General features: G+C 36.3%; 1 protein-coding gene and 1 pseudogene across 1 annotated transcript in view; both read right to left on the bottom strand.

The window, feature by feature from the left end:
• Nucleotides 1-12614, bottom strand: part of CHSY3 (chondroitin sulfate synthase 3) — a 281364-nt gene that overhangs the window by 34398 nt on the left and 234352 nt on the right. The window lies entirely within an intron of this gene.
• Nucleotides 8762-12061, bottom strand: LOC106634809 (heat shock cognate 71 kDa protein-like; annotated as a pseudogene).

The raw sequence follows: 12614 nt of genomic DNA, 5'->3' as shown, positions 1-12614 counted from the left end.
ATTAGACGTTAATGCTGGAACAGTGGCTTTTAAACTTTCATGTGAAGATGCAGCTGGGGTGCTTGTCAAAAATGCAGATTTTCAGACTTTTTCTTAAAAGAGTCCAATTCTGATTTTTAAAATGTGTCTCCAAGTGATTCTGATGCAGGTGTCTCTGAATTAAATTTTGAATAATGTTGGGCTGGCTCAAGGGCACCTAGTGCCTGGCATAGATATGTCCTCAAAGAAATTAAAAACTTCTGAGATGTATCTACAATGACAATGCTGTTGAATGCTGATGAATACAAGCATTGTGAGGGGATGAATTTTGCCTGTTTTGTTCACAGCTAATATGGTTTGGGTTTGTTTTCCCACTCAAATCTCATCTGGAATTGTAACCTCATAATCCCCATGTATCATGGAAGGGGCACAGTAGGAGGTAACTGAATCATGGGGGCGGTTACCCTCATGCTGTTCTCATGATACTGAGTGAGTTCTCATAAGATCTGGTAGTTTTATGAGGGGCTTTCTCCGTTTGCTTGACACTTCTTCCTGCCGCCATGTGAAGGAGGACGTGTTTGCTTCCCCTTCTTCCATGACTGTAAGTTTCCTGAGGCTTCCCCAGCCATGCTGAACTGCAAGTCAATTAAGCCTCTTTTCTTTACAAATTACTCAGTCTGGGGTATATCTTCATAGCAGCATGAGAACAGGCTAACACAACAGCCATGTTCCTAGCACTGAGATTAGCACCTGGCACAGAGTCAATAACTATTTGTTGAATGGATGTGTGAAAGAATGATTTGAGCATGTCAGTACTTGCTTTCTGAAGTTCATGCTCTTCACTGGATCTTCTATCCCACACTAACTATCAGAAGGCAAAGGACTTGTGTCAAGCATGCCCCAATTTGCTCACCAAAAGTGGCATTTTGGGCCTCACAGTAATGACATTCGGCAAAGTTACCAGTCTTGAAAGTGTAATTTTTGAGTTTTATTTTCTGACCTACAAAACTTAAAAGTGTACCTGTAAAGGGCTGCAGTACCTTAGTGGATCACAACAAATCAGCATGCACATTCCAAATGTATAACCTATCACAGAAATATGACACCCATAATCCCCACAAAATATCCATGTGGTTCTTAACGATGCTGAACTACAGAGTTCCTATTTTCTTTTTCAGACACTATGAGCTTACAAAATGTGCCTGTGTTAGTTGTCATGCTTTGAAACAAACTTGGTCTGATGATGTTTCAACTAGATCTAAAGGGAATGGACAGGAAGACCCACACAAACACATGATTTCTTTTAAGAAATATTGTATTATTTCTCTAGGGCACATAAAAATATTTTGTGAAATCATAAAGTTACATAAAACTCATAGGAAGAAACAAATATAACTGCAAGTTTTATTCCTTCATGGAGATTCAGAAAAGATGGAAAATACATGGTATTAACCAAGGGAGCAGATCCTGTACTATTTTGAATGTGTCCTTCATTAGTAAGGACATCGGTGCTAATGTCCTTAGTAATTCATCCTGTAAGTTAGCACACTTAACATAAAAGTTTACAGTACTCTTAGCACCATGATGGAACGTAATCCTTTTGAGACTGCTTCAGGCCTAAATATCATATAATCATAAAATTTTTATCAATAGTATATATTCAAATGTGTTCATGTTGTTATTAATTAATACTGGTTGGTTGAACACAGCTCTACTTATCAATATTTTAAATGATTTCTCCAGTACAATATTATTTCTATTTACATTTTTTCATTTTAAAGTAATAAATATTGTGACCTCTTAAAAGTAATTTGTTGAGTATTTTATTTATTTTATAAATTAATTAAAAGAAACAAAATTTGTGTGTGGCTAGATATTACTTGTTGATTACAATTTATAATTTCTACTGCCATTTTAGTGTCCTAAAAGATATGACCTGTTGAATTTCTGCTTTCATAAAATTAATGATATTGTTAGACCTAAAACTTTGCTATTTATTTTTCCCCGTTATTGGAATACAGTGTGTATCTTCTGTTTACTGCTGAAAAATTCTATCCATTTGTCTCTCTCACTAGTAGTCAAACTTTCTAATAATTTTTCATTCTTTGTGAAAAAAAGTAATAAATATTTACTTTACAAAATTTGGAAAATATTTTAAAAGTTGTCAAAATACACCCCTGATCTAAAATCACATGAGAGCCATCATTATTTTTATATACTTACTTTCAGTCTTTTTGTATGTATTTGTACATAGTTGTGATCGTAAGACATATGCAATTTCTTAGTCTACTTTTAAAGCTGGTTATTTCAAATAGTTTATAAACATCATTTTAATGGCTGAATAAAATTTTCAAGCATAATTCATATTTTAAAAATTACTGTAATTTTACATTTCATTAAAGAAACTTGTATACAGATACTGGTGTTTTTAACCAACAAATGCACAGTGGCAAATCTGCCCAGTTCTGAGAAAGGTAGCTGACCCTTGTTATACCAGAATTTTAGTCATTAATGCAACTCTCACTCTTTAGATACTCAGTCTCATTTAATATAATAATCTGTCATAATGGGTTGCCACCATATGTTGATATAGTTTGGATGTTTATCTCTGCCCAAATCTCATGTTGAATTTTAATCCCCAATGCTGGAGGTGGGGCCTAGTGGGAGGTGTTTGGATCATGGGGGCGGACCCCCTTATGGCTTGGTGCTGTCTTTGTGACAGTGAGCTCTTGCTCCGAGTTCATGCAAGATCTGGTCTTTTAAAGTGTGTGGCACCTCCCGTCCCCCATTCTCTCTTGCTCCTGCTTTCACCATGTGATGTACAACCTCCTGCTTTGCCTTCTGCCATAATTATAAGTTTACAAAGGCCTCCCCAGAAGCAGATACTGGTACTATGCTTCCTGTGAAGCCTGCAGAACCATAAGCCAATTAAATTTCTTTTCTTTATAAATTACCCAGTCTCAGGTATTTATTTATAGCAATGCAAGAACAGCCTAATACAGAAAATTGGTACCAAGGAGTGGGGTCTTGCTATAAAGATACCTGAAAATGTGGAAGCAACTTTGGAATTGGGTAAGAGACACATCAATAAATGGTGCTGGGATAACTGGCTAGCCATATGAAGAAGATTGAAACTGGACCACTTCCTTACAACATATACACAAATCAACTCAAGATGGATTAAAGACTTAAATGTAAAACACAAAACTATAAAAACCTTGGAAGGTAACCTAGGCAACACCATTCTGGACATATGAACAGGCAAAGATTTCATAATGAAGATGCCAAAAGCAATGGCAACCAAAGCAAGAACTGATAAATGGGATACAATTAAACTAAAGAACTCTGCACAGCAAAGGAAACTACCAACAGAGTCACCGGACAACCCACAGAATAGGAGATAATTTCAATTTATGCATCTGACAAAGGTCTAATATCCAGCATCTATAAGGAACTTAAACAAATTTACAATAAAAAACCAAACAACCCCATTAAAAAGTGGGCAAAGAAAATGAACAGCCACTTTTCAAAAGAAGACATACATATAGCCAATAAGCATATGAAAAAAGCTCAACAACATCACTGATCATTAGAGAAATGCAAACCAAAACCACAAGGAGATACCATCTCATACCAGTCAGAATGGCTACTATTAAAACATCAAAAAATGAGAGGTGCTGGCCAGGTTGAGGAGAAAAAGAAACATTACACAGTATTGGTGGGAGTGTAAATTAGCTTTAACCATTGTGGAAAACAGTGTGGTGATTCATCAGAGACCTGAAAGCAGAGCTACCATTCTACCCAGCAATCCCATTACTGGGTATATACCCAAAGGAATACAAATCATTCTATCATAAAGACACATGCATGTGTTCACTGCGGCACTATTAGCAATGCTAAAGACATGGAATCAATCCTAAGTGCCCATAAATGATAGACTAATAAAGAAAATGTGGTACATATACACCATGGAATACTATGCAGCCATAAAAAGAATGGGATCATGTACTTTGCAGGAACATGAACGGAGCTAGAGACCATTATCCTTAGCAAAGTAATGCAGGAACAGAAAACCAAATAACACATGTTCTCACTTATAAGTGGGAGCAAGATGATGAGAACACATGTACGTACGTATAGAGGAAAACAACACACACGGGGAACAGTGATGAGAACACATATACACATAGAGGGAAACAGCACCCTTCAGGAGTATGGAGGGTGGGAGGAGGGAGGGGATCAGGAAAAATAACCATGGTTGCTGTGGTTAATACTTGGGTAACAAAATAATCTGTACAACAACCCCCCATGACACGGGTTTACCTGTGTAACAAACCTGCACATGTTCCCTTAAACTTGAGGTTAAAAAATTACTTCTCAATTTAAAAGTCAAAGTTGTAAAAAGCAAAAAATGAAATAAAATAAAATTGTGTATTATCTTACCCCTACTCGCTCTCATTCCCCTACTCACTCTCATTCCTGCTTTTCCATATGACATGCAAACTCCCACTTTGCCTACTGCCAGATTGTAAGCTCCCTGAGGCCTCATCAGAAGCTGAGCAGATGCCGAGCACCATGCTTCCTCTATACCCTACAGAATCAGGAGCCAGTTAAATTTATTTTCTTTGTAAATTACCCAGTCATAGGTATTTCTTTATAGCAATGTAAGAATGGCCTAATACACATATGCTGTTAAAATGCTTGATGCTATAGAAGTTGGAGACCTCTTTGACTGGAAGTTCATAAAAGGAATGTCATTTTCTGATAATGTTAAGCCAGGCATTTAATCTTTCTATGACTCAATTTCTAATTTTTTACAAAAGGAAACAAATGCATTAATTAACATAAAGCAACCATGCAAATTAGCAGTGGTATTGTCTACCTGGAATAAATAAAGCTCAGTTGATACAATCACAACTCACGTATGCTTTAAAGAGTTTGGCTCACAATTCTACATCTGTATCCATGAAGAATGATATCATGGCTGGCAGTCTTCACATCTCGATCATAGTCCAAGATCTGATATGGAACGATGCTATTTATACAAATGCTTTAACCTTTTAACTTCTTTGGATCTCAGATATATCATGTGGAAACAAGGCAAGCAGTACTGCCATGAGATAAAAACATATGAAGGCCTGGCACAGTGGCTCATGCCTGTAATCCCAACATTTTGGGAGGCCGAGGTGGGTGGATCACTTAAGGTCAGGAGTTCATGACTAGCCAGGCCAACGTGGTGAAACCCCGTCTCTACTAAAAATACAAAAATTAGCTGGGCATGGTGGCAGGCACCTGTAATCCCAGCTACTGGGGAAGCTGAGGCAGGAGAATCACTTGCACCCAGGAGGTGGAGGTTGCAGTGAGCCAAGATTGTGCCATTGCACTCCAGCCTGGGCAAAAAGAATGAAACTCTGTCTCAAAAAACAAAACAAAACAAAACAAAACAAAACAAAACAAAAAACAAATGAAAATGCTTTTTTTTTAAATTAGCACACTATAATTGTAGGTATTCATGGGGTACAATTTGATGTTTCAATATATACGTATAATGATGAAATCAGTGTATTTAGTATCCATTACCTTAATGATAAATGCATTTATCATTTCTTTGTGAAGAAAATATTTTAAAAAGCCTATCTTCTGATATTTCATAATGTATAATATCTTACTGTTAACCATCTAGTGATGGTTAACTTTACTGTATAATAGAACACAAGAACATATTTTTCCTATCTAATTGTAATTTCTGCCTATTAACCAGCCTCTCCCCCTTCGTCTCCCTTCCCTCTCCAGTCTCTGGTAATCACTGATCTACTCTCTGGTATGTTTGATAACATCTTTTTTTTTAGTTTCCACGTATGAGTGAGATCATGCAGTATTTGTCTTTCTGTAGCTTGCTTATTTCACTTAACACAATATCCTCCTGATTCAACCATCACCTGGCAAAATGAAGGATTTCATTCTTTTTTATGGCTAGATAATATTACATTGTTTATATATACACCACATTTTCTTTAACCATTGATCCATTGTTGGACACAGGTTGATTCTACATCTTGACTATTATAAATAGTGCTACAATAAACATGGGAGTGTAGATATATCTTCAACATACTGATTATATTTCCTTTGGATATATATTAAGTAGTAGGATTGCTGGGTCATATGATAGTTCTAGTTTTAATTTTTTGAGGAATCTCCATACTGTTATCCATAATAGACATACTAATTTACAATACCACCAACAGTGTATAAATGTTGCCTTTTCTCCATATCTTTGCCAACACTTTTCTTTTGTCTTTTTAATGATAGCCATTCTAAATGGAATGAGATAGTATCTCATTGTGGTATTGATTTGCATTTCCTTGATGATTCGTGATGTTGAACTTTTTTTTCATGTATTCACCTGCCATTGGTATGTCTTCTTTTAGAAATGTCTATTAATATCATTTGTCCATTTTTTAATGGGGTAATTTAGTTTTTTTGCTGTTGAGTTGTTTAAATTACTTATATATTCTGGATATTAACCCACTGTCAGATGTATAGTTTGCAAATATTTTTCTCCCATTGTCTACATTGTCTCCTTACTCTGTTGTTTCCTTTGCTGTGCAAAAGCTTTTTAGTTTGATGTAATCTCATTTGTCTGTTTTTGTTTTTGCTGCCTGCACATTTGAGGTCTTGGTTTAAAAATTCTTGCCCAGGCCAATGACATAAAGCATTTTCCCTTCTTGTAGTTTCATCATTTCAGGTTTTACATTTAAGTCTTTAATATTCTCCTTAAAGTCTAGAATTTGTGTTGATTTTGTATATGGTGAGAGGTAGTGGTGTAGCCTCATTCTTCTGCATGTGGATATCCAATTTTCCCAGCAACATTTATTGAAGATACTATCTCTTCCCCAACTGTGTTCTTGGCACCTTTGTCAAAAATCAGTTAGACATAGCTGTGTGAACTATGTTTGGGCTCTTTATTATGTTCCATTGATTTATTTATCTGTTTTTATGCCAGCACCAGTTGTTTTGATGTTAATGGTTTGGATATGTGTCTCCACCCAAATCTCATGTTCAATTGTAATCCCCAGTGTTGGAGGTGGAGGCTGGTGGGAGGTGACTGGGTTGTGTGTGTGGTTTCTCTTTAATGGTTTAGCACCAGCCCCTTGGTGCTGTTCTCACGATAGTGAGTGGGTTCTCATAATATCTGGTTGTTTAAATGTGTGTAGCACTGCCCTTCCCTCTCTCTTCCTCCTACACCAGCCATGTGAAGTGCTGGTTCCCCCTTTTCCTTCCACCATGATTGTAAGTTTCCTGAGGCCTCCCCAGAAGCCAAGCAAATGCCAGCATCATGCTTCTTTGTAATTGGCTTACAGCCTACAGAACTGTGAGCCAATTAAACCTTTTTTCTTTATAAATTACCCCATCTCAGATATTTCTTGATAGCAATTGAGAGAAGGGCCTAATACATTTGGTTACTATAGCTTTGTACTATATTTTGAAGTCAGGCAGTGGAATGACTCCAGCTTTGTTCTTTTTTTCTCACGATTGCTTTGGCTATTTATTTGGTGTCTTTAGTTCCATTAAAAAAATTAAGATTTTTTTTCCATTTCTCTGAAGAGCTTCATTGGTATTTTGATAAGAATTATATTGAATCTGTACTTTCCTTTAGGTAGTATGGACATTTTAACAATATTATTTCTTCCAACCTATGAACATGGGGTTTCTTTCCACTTAATTGTGCCTTCAATTTCTTTCATTAATGGTTTATAGTTTTTAGTGTAAATATCTTTTATTTTGTTGATTAAGTTTATTCCTAGATACCTTACTTTTATGCAGCTATTGTAAATAATTTTTTTTTTACTTGACAGTGTAATATTAGTGTTTAGATATGCTACTGATTTTTGTGTGTTGATTTTGTATCCAGCAAATAACCATATATTTGTTATTTAGTCCCTTTTGGGGGGGATAAGTAGCAGGAAACTGGAGTCAGCCATCTTGCTCCACTTGGAGTTTTAGGAAGATTTTTCTGCGTTCTAAAGTACTATTATTTATATCAAAAGTCATTAGATGTTTTGTCATTGGTAAACATGGAAATACTTGTGAATTTTTTTTTTGCTTGGAAAGATATATTTATAGAAGAAACACTTCTTAAACCCTTTAAGCATAGAAATCTAAGGCCACCCACAAGTCATTACAATCAATCTCTAGACACCCTAGATTGAACGACTTAATAAAAAGAAGACAGCAATGTAAAGCTGAAGTTTGCCACTCTGAAGTTTAATATTTACTTTTTCCTGAATATAAAGTAATACTTTCATATGCAGTTAGTAAAAGTATATAATTGATTCAACTACTTTGGAAAATAGTTTGGAAGTATCCAATATAGCTGAATAGGCATATATATATATATATACCCTATGGGTATGATTTCTACTCCTTGGTATATCAAATAAATGTACATATGTTCACCAAAAGACACGTTCAACAATTTTCATAGTAGTGATAGTATGCAATAGCCCCAATAGTAGCAATAACCCTGAATTAGAAATGGCCCAAATATCAACCAGTAGAATGAATGAATATATCATGAGAATGAGCAAACCATCGCTCCATGCAACAACACAGATGACTCTGGCAAACCTAATTTTGAGTGAAAGAAGCCAGATACAAAGTAGCACTTACTATATATAAATTCATATATTTCAGTTCAAATAGCATAGATTAATTTGGCCTGTCTTAGAACTCTGGTCCCTTAGTGGGCTTTTAAAAATCCCTTTGTCTCATGGTCTGCTTCTTTTTCCTAGTAAATTCAATATTATGTCTTGTAATCACAACCTACTCTGGAGGGTTATTGCCTTTCTATTTCAAATGATGAACTCAAACTACTTCTATTAGACAAGTTGTGACAATGATCAAAGGAAACAAATAGTCTGGAGAGATAACTAGCTAGCTCTTTATGGGTAAGGCAGTCACTAGGCTTTTATCCACACAAAAAAGTTTGTCTGTTGTAATTAAGGATTTATTTTTTGAATAGATACACTGAAATGCTAGCAATGCGCTATGGTGAAAAGATAGCATTAACAGTAGATCAATGTGTTAAGTAAGGCCATAACATACTTCCATACTCTTACAGAAGACAGAATGAAGAATGAGTACCAGATACATTATTAATGTCTCTTTAGAAGTGGCTCCCTTTCCTCTGGCTCGCTCCTCCTTTCCACTATCTCCTGTGTTCTGATTGAGGGAAATCTTCAAGATCACCCATATGGGATTTTGACTCTGCCCTATTTTCTGAGCCTTGGCCCTTCCAGTCCCACTGAACACTCACTAAAGCAGCTATTAAGGTGAAGACCATGGATTCTCTGTCTTTGGAAAGTGGAAATTTGGGACTTGATCAAATAGCCTAGGAGCTCCCTACACATTTAATAACAGAAACTGTCTGGATAATTTTTGCTTAGAAACAATTGCAAAGGAAAGGCTTTGAGGATCTTGAATTTATATTCTCATTTATCTTTTGATATTATGTAATTAATTCCTACAATAATAAAAATGAAAACCCTTTAAAAAGAGATTGATTTTGATGCCTTACTTTAAAATAATTTCCTAAAACATAATCAAATTGGAATATTCTATTTCTTTGTTAGCTAAAAGCAACATTTCCAAAAAGCGAGGTTTCAGTTTTCCAGTTGGAAAAGAAAAATTATGAACAAAAGATCATGACTCTTACTTTGGAGAATAAATGTTTGAGTGACTGAGAATAAATGTTCCACCAATTGAAACAGATACCAAATAGTCACAATTTATTTTAAATACATAATCACTGCATATGCACACTTGTGAGTTTCAAAGTACTCTGAAGATCCCCATCTCCTCAGTAGATACTGACTGCTAGTTTGGCTATGTGAAAACCATATTATTATAGAATTTTTTGGTGCCAATTTTAAATACAGTTGTTTAAGACATTACCTTTTCCACTTACAATACAGTACTTATAAAGTGCAATGTTATGTACCTCCCCTGTGCACATGTTCCATATTCGAGTATTGAGATTGGCCAGTAGTTAACTACTGCAGCTCAACTTTAAGATGGCCACAGAATTTGCTACAAATTTGAGTCCTTCAATGTTTTAACTTTGTGGAACAATGCTACATCTGTACTTGAGCTGACTTAGTCAGCCTCTTCAATGGGGGCCCTGGGGAAGCTCCAGCAGAGAGAGGGAGCTCCACCATCAGGGAATCCCCCAGGCATTCCTCCTGGTGTGCCTCCTGTACTCTGGTACAGGTTGGTAATTATGTGGTTGCAGACTTTCTCCAGATTTTGATGTTGAAATTCTTCCTTCTTCTGAATCTGATTCTTATCCAGCCAGTTGATAATTTTAATACCCTTATCAAGAATCTTCTGTTTGTCCTCAACGTTAATCTTGCCTTGAAGTTTCTCATCTTCAACAGCTGCTTTCATATCGAATGCATAGCTTTCAACTGAATTCTTGGATGACATCTTGTCCTTCTGCTTCTCATCTTCAGCTCTATATTTCTCAGCTTCCTGGACCATACATTCAATGTCTTCCTTGCTCAAATGGCCCTTGTCATTAGTGATAATAACTTTGTTCTCCTTTACTTACTCTGGGCCACAAGAGAGACATTGAGGATGCCATTATCATCAATATCAAAAGTGACTTAAATCAAAGGAACACCATGGGATGCAGGAGGAATGACTGTGAGTTCAAACTTGACAAGCAGGTTGTTGTCCTTGGTCATGGCACTCTCTCCTTGATAAATCTAAATAAGCACACCACGCTGGTTGTCAAAGTAGGTAATGAGGTCTATGTCTGCTTGGTAGGAATGGTGGGATTATGCTTAATGAGGACAGTCATGACTCTACCAGCAGTTTCAATACCAAGAAAAAGAGGAGTTGACATCCAAGAGCAGCAAATCTTGAACATTTTCAGATTTGCTTCCAGATAGGATGGCTGCCTGGACAGCTGTACCATAAACAACAGCCTCATCAGGCTTGATATTCATTCAGCTCATTTTCATTAAAGAAGTCTGGAGAAGCTACAAAATCTTGGAAATACAAATAGAACCATGAACCAGGACAATATCATGGATCTGTGACTTGTCTAGTTTGGCATTTCCAAGGGCCTTCTCTATGGAGTCTAGAGTGCCATGGAACAGGTAAGCATTCAATTCTTCAAATAAGGCATGGAAAATGGAGGTATTGAAGTCAATTCCTGCAAAGAGAAAATAGATCTCAATACTGGCCTGGGTGCTGGAAGAGAGAATATGCTTAGCACATTCACAAGAAGTATGGAGGCATCAGACAGCTCTATTGTTCTCACTGATGTCCTTCTTGTGCTTGTGCTTGTGTGTGAACTCAGTAATAAAATGGTTAACCATTCAGTTATCAAAGTCTTCTCAACCCAAGTGGGTGGCTATGGCTGTAGACCTAACGTCAGAGATTCCATTCTAAACAATGAGGGTTGACACATCAAAAGTGCCATCTCCCAGGTCAAAGATCAGCATGTTTCTTTCAGCTCCAACCTTTTTGTCTATAAGCAGTAGCAGCAGCAGTTGGCTTACTGATAATTCTAAGTACATTGAGACTAACAATTGTTCCAGCATCTTTGGTAGCCTGATGCTGAGAGTCATTAAAGTAAGCTGGCACTGTGACCACAGCATTGGTAACAGTCTTTCCAAGGTAGGTTTCTGCAATTTCCTTCATCTTTATCAGAACCATAAAAAACACTTCCTTTGGATAGAAGCTTTTTGTCTCTCCCTTGTATTCTACTTGGACGTTGTGCTTATTCACCACTATGAAGGGCTGATGCTTCATATTAGACTGGACAACAGTATCCTCAAATCTCCATCCAGTCAGATATTTGGCATCAAAAACCATGTTGTTAGGGATTCATTGCAATTTGATTCTTTGTGGCATCACTGATCAGTCATTCACTACCAGTGAAGATGACATAGCTTGGAGTGGCTCCGCTTCCCTGATCATTGGCAATTATCTCTACTTGTTCATGCTGGAAAATACCCACACAACAGTTGGTAGTGCTAAGATCAATACCAACTGCAGGTCCTTTAGACATGTTTGCTTGCATATAGTCATGGCATGGATTGTGAAGACACAGGAATCCCAAAAGCTGTCACAATATTCCATGAGCCATTATAGGAATTTTTAAAAAAATGCTTCAAAATTCCATCAGTGTACTTGACTTGATAGCCAAATTTAGCTGTAGTAGGAAGTAGTTCTACTTTTGAGGTAAGATCTATTATTCGAGGTAAGCTATTGTTAACAAAATAATTGGCTAAAAATTTGTTTTATAATCATACTACTAAGCAATCTAATATTGTAGAAGCTTTAAAAATATTTGCTTTTGTTTCCAATTTCTCCACAATAATCAGTACCTATTATAATGGCACCTGTAATGATTATTATGAATATTCTTCACCATATTTTAAAGGTAGAATATTCAGAGTGGAACTGTATGGTTTTGATTTCATGTTGTAAAATCCCAAGAGGGCAGCCACATGTTCTCATTAGCAGCACAGAAGAAAAGAACTTTAACTTAAAATAAAGCAGCTCCTATTCTCAAAAAATTGCTTTTGTTCGATCTTCTAACAAAGTGTTGCTCTCCTCTT

The sequence above is a fragment of the Pan paniscus genome, chromosome 4, assembly GCF_029289425.2.
Source record: "Pan paniscus chromosome 4, NHGRI_mPanPan1-v2.0_pri, whole genome shotgun sequence".
NCBI classification, from domain to species: domain Eukaryota; kingdom Metazoa; phylum Chordata; class Mammalia; order Primates; family Hominidae; genus Pan; species Pan paniscus.
Note: the sequence above shows the minus strand (reverse complement) of the source record. Positions and strands in the feature narration are given on the sequence as shown.